Source organism: Periplaneta americana, chromosome 14, assembly GCF_040183065.1.
Source record: "Periplaneta americana isolate PAMFEO1 chromosome 14, P.americana_PAMFEO1_priV1, whole genome shotgun sequence".
Lineage (NCBI taxonomy): Eukaryota > Metazoa > Arthropoda > Insecta > Blattodea > Blattidae > Periplaneta > Periplaneta americana.
In genome coordinates this window covers 149847792-149857951 of record NC_091130.1, presented here as the reverse complement: position 1 = coordinate 149857951, position 10160 = coordinate 149847792, and the positions used below count along the sequence as shown (strand labels likewise).

General features: G+C 35.3%; 1 long non-coding RNA gene and 1 other non-coding gene across 2 annotated transcripts; one reads left to right on the top strand and one right to left on the bottom strand.

Moving 5' to 3' along the window:
- Positions 1-2901: 2901 nt before the first annotated feature.
- On the top strand, positions 2902-6016 carry LOC138712989 (uncharacterized). Its single transcript, XR_011335780.1, has 2 exons — positions 2902-3299; positions 5722-6016. It is a non-coding gene; the product is annotated as an uncharacterized lncRNA (long non-coding RNA).
- A 1500-nt stretch (positions 6017-7516) lies between these two features.
- Positions 7517-7610, bottom strand: TRNAY-GUA (transfer RNA tyrosine (anticodon GUA)). The gene is made up of 2 exons: positions 7574-7610; positions 7517-7552 (listed from the first exon to the last, which is right to left on the bottom strand). It is a non-coding gene; the product is annotated as a tRNA-Tyr (tRNA).
- Between the last annotated feature and the right edge of the window lie 2550 nt (positions 7611-10160).

Genomic DNA, 10160 nt, shown 5'->3' with positions numbered 1-10160 from the left:
TAAAAGTGTTCTTCATTCTCTTCAATAGAGAACAGGATTTTCTATTTGGCGTGGTATACAAAGTGTGCTAGAGATTACCTGCTTCTATTTATAAAAATAGGCTATAGGTCTAGGGTCGTAATTTACTGCACATAAAAGCACCCCTAGTCACCCAGACAAAATGTCCTCCCCATCCAGTTCCTTTTCTTTGTGCTCAGATGTCCTTGTGAGCCAATCTCCAATTTGATTATGCAGACACTTCTACAGGTCGTCTCGAGAGGTTGTGGAACAGACAAAAATGGAAATACTATAAGGGCACATAATATACTTTCAAAGGCCACGCAGTAAGTTGCTAAGAAATTATTAAAATGTTGATAAGTCTCGCAAACGTACGACACAGAACTCCATACTATATTCAATGAGTTCATGATTTAATTTGAATTGATTGTAGGTCGGTCAGGATAACAGGTAAAAACGAAGTATAAAAAAAAGAATAGTGATTTGAGGACAACCCTATGATTGCCTGTAACGATAACAGGGGGAGTACAAAGTGAATACAATGGTAACTACGGGAATACAAGGAAAACAAAGACAAAACAAGGATAACCAGGGGAATACAATCAGAACAATGGGAATGAAAAGAGAACAAAGAGAATACAACAAGAAGAAGAGCAATACAAGCAGAACAAGGCGAATATAAGTAGAACAAGCGGAAGACAATGAGTACAAGGGAATATAAGGAGAACAAGGGGAGTGTAAAGAAAACAATAGGAATACAAGGAAAACAAGAGAAATACAAGCACAACAATGGGACTGCAAAGCGAACAAGAAGAATACAACTACAAGGAGAATAAGGGGCATACAAGGAGAACAATAGGAATGCAAGTAAAACATAATAAATACAAAAATAAGGAGGGGAATACAGAGAGAAAAGAGGAACATAAGTAGAACAATGGGAATACAAGGAGAACAAGGGGAATACCAAGATAACAAAAGGTTTGCTTTTTTGTAACAGTCAATTCCCAAGTTACCCTCTAACACAGTGAGAAGAAAGACGTGGTTAGGGGAAATATAAAAAGAAGAAGGGGAATACAAGAACGAAAGGAATACAAGGAGAACGGATGGTTACATTTTTATGTTACAGTCAATTACTAAGTTCCCCCCGTAGATAGTGAGGATAAAGACATAGTTTTAGGAGAAGAAGAGAAATACATGGAGAACAAAGGGAGTACAAAGAGAACAAGAAGAATATAAGATAGATAGATGGATTTATTGAGTAATATTATACATACTGATGTTATATTATCGTGATTTTCTCTAAAATCTAGTGCACGGGTCTTCTGACCGTACGTGCTTTGTAAAACAAGTCCTACTTTGTAGGTTTCACTCCCCTCACTTATGATTATATCCAACAAGTCTCTAAAAGAACATACATATTAAAATGTAAATGTCACAACAAAACACATTGTATAATATATCCTAACCTAAAACAGACATAAAAAGTGTATAATTGGGTAGATACCATTATCTCTTCGTCAGTTCGTATCACAAACTTCCACAGCTGTACTTTTAATCTTTCTCACCTTCAAGAGAAACAATCCAGTCTTTTGTTCCCATCTCTATTCCCCATGAAGTCAAGACATGCAAGCGAACTCCTATTCTGACTTAGCATGGAGGATGGTAGATATTTTCTCCGTACTTGTTCCAATTCGCCATACTGTAATAAAATATATGTCTATAGGAGTCCTTTTCTCTGCAAAGGGGACAAAGGCGCTCTCCTTCGTGGCAATTTTATTACCCTTCCATACCCCCAATCTTAGCCACGCTAAACCTGCTCTGCTGTCTTTGTTACAAGAATTTATGTAGTCACACCTCCCCCAGTTAAGCATGAGATCTGATTATAAATGTAGTGAAGACTTTTCCGAACATTTGAGCTCAATCTCTTGCCTCTCGACATCAATTAATCGCGTCTTCACATTATGCCATATATTCCTCCTGTTATTATCATCTCTATCCCATTCCTATATGATGCAGCCCTCTCTGCAGTTTATAAACCCACCCTTTTTCCCAACCCTCTCTTTGTTGAACTTTGTAGCAAATCGACCGTAGAAGCGACTGATCCCCAAATATAATTTTTAACCAGTATTTTATCACCAAGAAGAATATAAAGAAAACTAGGGGTTACATTTTATATGACATCAATTTCCAATTCAACCCCATAACTAGCAAAGAGAAACAAAGTTCTACATTAGAAACGTGTTAATATCTTCAATTTGATTAAATAAATTTATAGCCTATGTATATGAATTAATCAACCTATATTATATTTGTATTCTATAATTTTGAAATATATAGTCCTACTTTTCACATGCGATATTATTCTTCTCTAGTGTTAATATTATATTATATAATTCCATTGCCGCTGTAATTTAAACTTTAATTCCTATTAGATTTTACTTACTTATTTTTATTATTATTTTTTTCTATATTTCTCTTATATTAATATTGTATTATATAATTTCTGTAACTGTAATTTTAAATTCTATTTCCTATTTTATTTTATTTTATATTCTCTTATAGGCCTATTAATATTATATCTGAACTGCGACCGAACACGAGCGCTGCTCATTCGGTCTCAAATTTTGTTAATACTACTGTATCTCCTTTTTTATATTGTTTGTATTATTTTATTTCTATTTCCCTTGTTTGTTTGTAATTATATTCTTTATTCTGTATATTTAAATTGGTTATTAAAAACTACATGAAAAAGGTAGTTGACGCTTGGAGCTACCATACCAGCTCAATGTAGTGCCGAATCATGAGAGCATGAAATGGTCTCCATGCCATCCATGCATCTTCTTGGCGTCTAAAGGGAACACCTTTGCAACCTTATTCACCAATTTTAACTGGACCGCCGAGGACGACAGGTTTAGGTCTAACCGGGAATTGAACCTACGTATTTCGGTGTAAAAACCAGATGATTTGACTTTTCGTCTAAAGGCGTACCCGTCTTATGGAAGCAGGAAGATGGAATAATTTGTCCACGACCTTCCCAAGAAAAAAGTGGTGCGCGAAGAAACAAAGACAAACTGCAGCAAGAAAACAAAACGGGGCATGAATGAAGCTGTGGTTTTCAGTGCGAACAGGCACAAGGTTGAGGTCAGTGGCAGCCAGTTGTAGGCCCGGGCGTGGTCGGCATTGACAGTGTTTCCCGTCGACCTTTGTCTAATTCGTACTATAAAAGCGAGATCAGATATCAGGCAAACATCAGTCTCTCCTAGCAGCAGGCAACCATCCCAACACTCATCATGTACAAGCTGGTGAGTAGGTTTTACGTCTCATGTTTAGTTAAAACATTAGCCGATCGCTACCAGCACAGTGCAGTAGCTTCTCAACTTTACACACCTGTGCTCAGTTGTTGTATTACAAAGAAATCACACGGAGCAATCGATAGCGCCAGGAGCAAAATAAATCCTTCCCTATTTATTTATTTATTTATTTACAATTTCATAAGAAAATATTGCTACAGTAGTAACACAAATGTTTATCAAATATGCATATGAAAATTTGCAGGTGAATATAAAAATTACTTAAAAATAATTTTTCTCAAAATGGACAAACTTTTATGTACAATCATGATTTTCAAGATCTCCTACTTCAGGGAAAAATAATATGTTAACTGTCCAATTTTGTAAACATAATAATAATAATAATAATAATAATAATAATAATAATAATAATAATGTATTTAATCTAAATAATAGTATAGTTCAACTAGATGACCACTTTTGTATATATGAAGTATCACTTCTTAGCCATAGACATATGAGTTCAGAGTTAAAGTGGATCAAGTCACAAATTTTCATAAATTGAGTTTATTTATTTTCTGATTATCTGAAGTTGTATCTTTTCCGAGCAGTAATGGATCAAGTCATAATTCCAAGCATTCGCCGGTAGGTGACACCAGTCACTTTTGGCTCAGATTATTTGTTCACGATGTTCCGAGTCATAGTGGATCAAGTTACCAAAGCGTTGCATCAATTAACATCACAATTGTTTATATTTAATAAATCTAGAATTTGAGACTGGAGCAATATTGCTAGTGAAATTAGATAATCCACTAGCGAAAGTTAACTTAAGTCCTATTATCTCAAGACTACGTCTCATGGACTTCATCCACTTTAGCTCTGAACGCCTCATATGAAGCACTGCTTGGACTTCCAATTGACACAACATCTTAGAGTAAACCAAGAACACGCTGAAGAATCCAAGTACTACAGGATATACAACAGATCGGTGCAGAGACAAACGTAGAAGATACTTGTGGGAAAAAATTCTAACTTTCTCATGTCCATGGTAGTAATAGTAATTACTTTGGTAGGGTTATATATTTCAGTAACAAATATAAATGACACTCGGGAGGAAATTAAACGCAGAATAAATATGGGAAATGCGTGTTATTATTCGGTTGAAAAGCTTTTGTCATTTAGTCTGCTGTCAAAAAATCTGAAAGTTAGAATTTATAAAACAGTTATAATACCAGTTGTTCTGTATGATTGTGAAACTTGGACTCTCACTTTGAGAGGGGAACAGAGGTTAGAGTGTTCGAGAATAAGGTGCATAGGAAAATATTTCGGGCTAAGAGGGATGAAATTACAGGAGAATAGAGAAAGTTACACAACGCATTGTATTGTTCACAAGACATAATTAGGAACATTAAATCCAGACGTTTGAGATGGGCAGGGCATGTAGCACGTATGGGCAAATGCAGAAATGCATATAGAGTGTTAGTTGGGAGACCGGAGGGAAAAAAAGCTTTGGAGAGGCCGAGACGTAGATGGGAGGATAATATTAAAATGGATAGAGACTGAATTAATCTTGCTCAGGATAGGAACCGATGGCGGGCTTATGTAAGTGCGACAATGAACCTGCAGGTTCCTTAAAAGTCAATTGTAAGTAAGTAAGTAAGGGTTAGGCCTATATATTTCAAATTTATTAATTTGGTAGGAATGTTGTTACTTCAAGCTGTTACTAGGATCCCTTTGCTAGTTTTAGTAATACACCAGTAATTCTTTATGTATGAGATACAGAAAAATTGCACCATTTATATAACCTTCATGGACGTTGTATTGAATTAGGTGCATAAATTTCTAAGTGTTACTCTTTCGAATAACATTGAATGTCATAAGTTTATCATTTTGACTACTTGTGGCCAAAATTAATTAAAGACTTAGTTAAGACCTTCTAAATTCAAAACTAGCCAACCCCGTTTTTTTATTTTGCGTCTCACATAAATCGTTAAATCCGTAGACACATTTGTGGCAGCACCATTTTTATATTTTTTAACCTTATGGACAACATTTACGAATAACTCATAGTATTAAAGTAAGAGAAAATATTCTTTTGTAGCCATTTTGTAGTATTGTTTCATTAAGTATTTCACTTCTGGTAGTGTGGAAGAGAAGGCCTCGTGGCCTTAACTCTACCAGAATAAATAAATAAATAAATAAATTAATTAATTAATTAATTAATTAATTAAAAACTCCACTTTAGAAGAGGGTGAAATTGAACTCTGAACTCTAGTGTGAAAAAAATGTCAGATGAAATGAAAGCATTATTCTACGATATTGCTATGATAGCTTGTTTAGGGATAATTAACCCACTCAGCCTGAATTTGTTATGGGTTTACTAGTCCAATTTCTGCCGTTGTATCAGTGTCATCTAACCATTCTTGTATTACAGGTGGCTCTCGTTTTCCTGGTGGTGATCGCCATTGCATCCGCGCAGTTCGGCGTGTCTTTCGGCGCCCCCGGATTCCACTCCCCTTACGCCTACAGCTCCTCCGCCAGAGTGCAGACCAGCCATGATGCCCTCATCTCACCCTTCGCCGTCTACTGATCCGTCAGACGCACTTACACGGCTCAACAAACATCTGAGCATCTCGTCTGATTCTGCCTTACCTGTACAGTTTTTCATGTTTAAAAAATAAATAACTACACTCTAGATTATAGCGATCTAGAAGTGTTACAAACTCCAAGTCTGTTTATCAATTGCCTCTAGTAATAATCCAATCCGATCCCATATTTAGCAAAAATAATCATTCTATGTAGTTTTGGATGTTTCTGTCTTTTTAATTGAACTCTCTAACAGGTACATATTTAGCGGGGTATCTTGAGCGATAATGACCTTCACTTTGAAAATGTGTGGTAGCTACCTCCGCATGCGTTTCTCTGATTTCTACAGTTCATCTACAACACAACAGTTATATATTACATGAGGTATGTGATGAATTAAGCGGCCGTTCTTCAATTCTAACGTTCAAAATATACCACAATATGTGTAAAAGTCTTGTCTCCCATGTACTGCATGTAAAGTAGAAGGTTCATTGTGTCCAGTTAATACTGAGGAAATATAAAAAATGGAAATTCAGGCAATTAAAATACCTTGGAGCAACAGTAACAAATATAAATTACACTCGAGAGGAAATTAAACGGAGAATAATAAGTAAAATGCCTGCTATTATTCGATTGAGAAGCTTTTGTCATCTAGTCTGTTTTCAAAAAAACTGAAAGTTAGAATTTATAAAACGGTTATATTACCGGTTGTTCTGTATGGTTGTGAAACTTGGACTCTCACTTTGAGAGAGGAACAGAGGTTAAAAGGTTCGAGAATAAGATGCTTAGGAAAAAAGAGGAATGAAGTTACAGGAGAATGAAGAAAGTTACACAACGTAGAACTGCACGCATTGTATTCTTCAGAACATGAAATCCATTTATTTGAGATGGGCAGGGCATGTAGCACGTATGAGCGAATCCAGAAATGCATATAGGGTGCTAGTTAGGACCGAGGGAAAAAGACCTTTGGGGAGGCCGAGACGTAGATGGGAGGATAATATTAAAATGGATTTGAGGGAGGTGGGATATGATGATGGAGACTGAATTGATCTTGCTCAGGATAGGAACCGATGGCGGGCTTATGTGAGGGCGGCAATGAACTTCCGGATTCTATCAAAGCCATTTGTAAGCAAGTCCATACTGGACAAAGGCGATACGGCAAGCTGCTCAAGTATTTGATCTCTAATAAAAAGCAATAATCCTTAACTAAAAAGTATTCTTTAAGTCATAAACTTTTTAAGACAAAACGTCTGAAGCTTAGAAATTATTGTAAAATTAGTGTATAAATTATAAATACATAATTACAATTCTCATAGGTCTACTATTTGCATTGTAGCCTACTGTTTTCTAGTAAAATTAGTTAGTTAAAATGCACCAACCGCGATATATATCAACCATGCGCTCTATCTCTCTCTCTCGCTCTCTCTCTCTCTCTCTCACCTATTATGAACACTCGACTGAGTTTTGTACGAGTGACAAAAAGTTATCCTTTCAAGTGCATGAAAACATCTGTACTAATAAGGGAAGAAGAACTATAACATTGAATAAAATTTTACATTGGAACGAGTAGATAGAAATGTACAACCTAACCTACCAAATAATTGCAATAATAATGAATATTATTTCTCCTCAAATAAAAATATTCCTCCGGGCCGGATTTGAACCAGCGACCTATGGATTACCAACGTATCTTACAACCACTACAGTCCACCGCTCTACCAACTGAGCTACCAGAGGAGTTGACGACAGCTGCAACTTTCTCTTCACTTCAAATGTTCCTACTCGCTTGTCCTTTGCAATACTTCAGCGTAGGAGAAACGTGCATATGCTAATTGTGTGAAGAAAAGTGTGACCATTTGTGTAAAAGAACCAAGACTATGCGAATACGCAAGGGGAGCATGAACTACAATTCAATGCACAATGTGTGAACATTCCCAATTATTATTAATACTTCAGCATTAAGCCTGAACCTGAAATAAATATAGATGACTGCATAATTCCACAGCCACATCATAAATCAAGTGTGTCGATTATGTTTGTATCATGAAAGGTCAGAGTGTTTGTTGTTGGAGTTGTCATTTGTGTCCACAATGTGCAAGCACAGAGGCAAAGCCCTCGTTCGGAGCGCGAAGAGAGCGTTTGTCTTTCAGTCCGCCTTTGGATCAGTTATGAAATTGAATAATATTCCAATCTTGAGGCACATTAACACCAACACAACGTATTCAGCAATTTGACAAGAAATGTAGACACTTTTCTGCAACAAGATGTTAAAACTAGGAAGTGAAGTATTTTTCACACAGTATGCTTGTAAATTGAATTAATCTGCTTACTTTGTATTGTATATGTTACCATAGTTTTGGTTGATGAAATTGTATATGCTTTAAATAGAATAGTAATCTGTATAGCTCTATTGATGAATTGTTTATGTTTGTAATTGGAAGTAATTTGCATGATATGTATTATCAATTTGTGCGAGATCGTGCGTATTTGCTTGTTTTCCGCACAGAACCAATACGCGGTAAGTGTGAAATACCACATTCAGTATTCCCGACGTAACACACATAACAATTTCCCTCTTCTTACCGCTTAAGCGCGACATTCATTTTACTGCTTTAGGCTTTTAACATATTATTTTTAGAGACATTTAACATAGTAATAATTATAAATTGGAAACTTACCACTGCAATTTCACCTAAATTGCACTGTTAATTATTGTTTTTAAATATTTGCAAAAATTAAGTAATGTCTACTACTCCACGAAACTTATTGCATTCCTGATACAAGTAACATTAAGGAAACCGTGAAAAAATCAACAAGATTCCAGATGCCGATTTATTACTGCAATATGTTACATAAATAATATTGTTAAAACATTAAAATGAAAAATAAATCATTACATAACCTTACCGTTTGTTTTAAGTTCGCATTTATAGACTGGGGGAAAAAAAGACAAACGTATATCACGGCCTGCTGGAGTATAGTAAACACAGAAAACATTTTATAGCAACAATGTTGAAGAAAGATATTTTGGTTTTCCGAAGTTGCCGTCATTAAACAGAAACCAAGATGGAGATTTCATTGCAACTAATTAGAAATTCGTCTTTCAGGTATGTAATAAACGATCTTCGCACAAAATAATGTACGATACACGAGCGGTATGTTTGTTTTCATGTTCTCGGAAATTAAAAAAACTCAACTACGTTTCGCTTTTTTAATCTTTTCCTCGACCATGAAAACGTTAACATACCGCTCTTGTAACGTATATTACTATTCTGTATATCTCAACTGACTGAATTGTTTATGCCTTAAATTGAATTCGCTTACTTGTTTTGTATTATAAGTTATGTTATAGATTAACTGATGAATAATCGTATGCGTTTGTAAATTTAATTAATCTGATTGGCTATGTATTGTATATTTTTAGTAGAGCCATCGATGTAGCTCAGTCGGCAGACTCGCTAGCCTGCTGATCCGGAGCTGCGCTCGAGCTTGAGTTGGATCCCCCATTTGGTCACATTGAATGGTTTCTTCCGAGGTTTTCCCCAGCCGTGAGACTGATGCCGGATGGTCTATGGCGAGTCCTCAGCCTCACTTCATTTCACCCCCTTTGGTCTGATTACCTGGTTGGGTTTTTATCGAGGTTTTGCCCAACCATAAGGCAAATGCCGGGTAATCTTTTGGCGAATCCTCGGGCCTCACATCATCTCACTACAGCTCGCCAAAATATTGTTAAAAATTGTAGAAAATTACAAAATTGTAAAAGTATAAAAATTGTAAAATATTGTAAAAATTGTAAAAATTTGTAAAAATTGTAATTGCAATATTGTAATTTTTTTTACTTGTTCCACATCTTAAAGCTTCATTGCTCATGTAAGATCTATGGAATATAATAAATGAAATGAAAATGAAAAGTAAACTAGGGTAAACTTGACTGCTGCAGTAAACTTAATGAGCATGATATCAGGTACACTGAACTTATTTTTAAACTTCATTATTTTTTCTTCATTTCCTAAATCTCTTTTGTAGTATTTTAAGTCACAAATAATGCTCATATTATGGTTTACTTTTCTGTTTTTATTTCATGATCAAGTTTAGCCAACAAATGAATACACACAATTTCACTGACAAAGCAATTTTAATTTCAATTAACAAAACAAAATATTGTATCTCCAAGCTAAATTAAATTTGATATGAATTAAACCTGTTCAACTTTACTATTCAGTTTAAACGTGCTTCCATTTTATCCATAAATTTCTGGCACTCGTTTAGCTTAAACAACAGCCTACC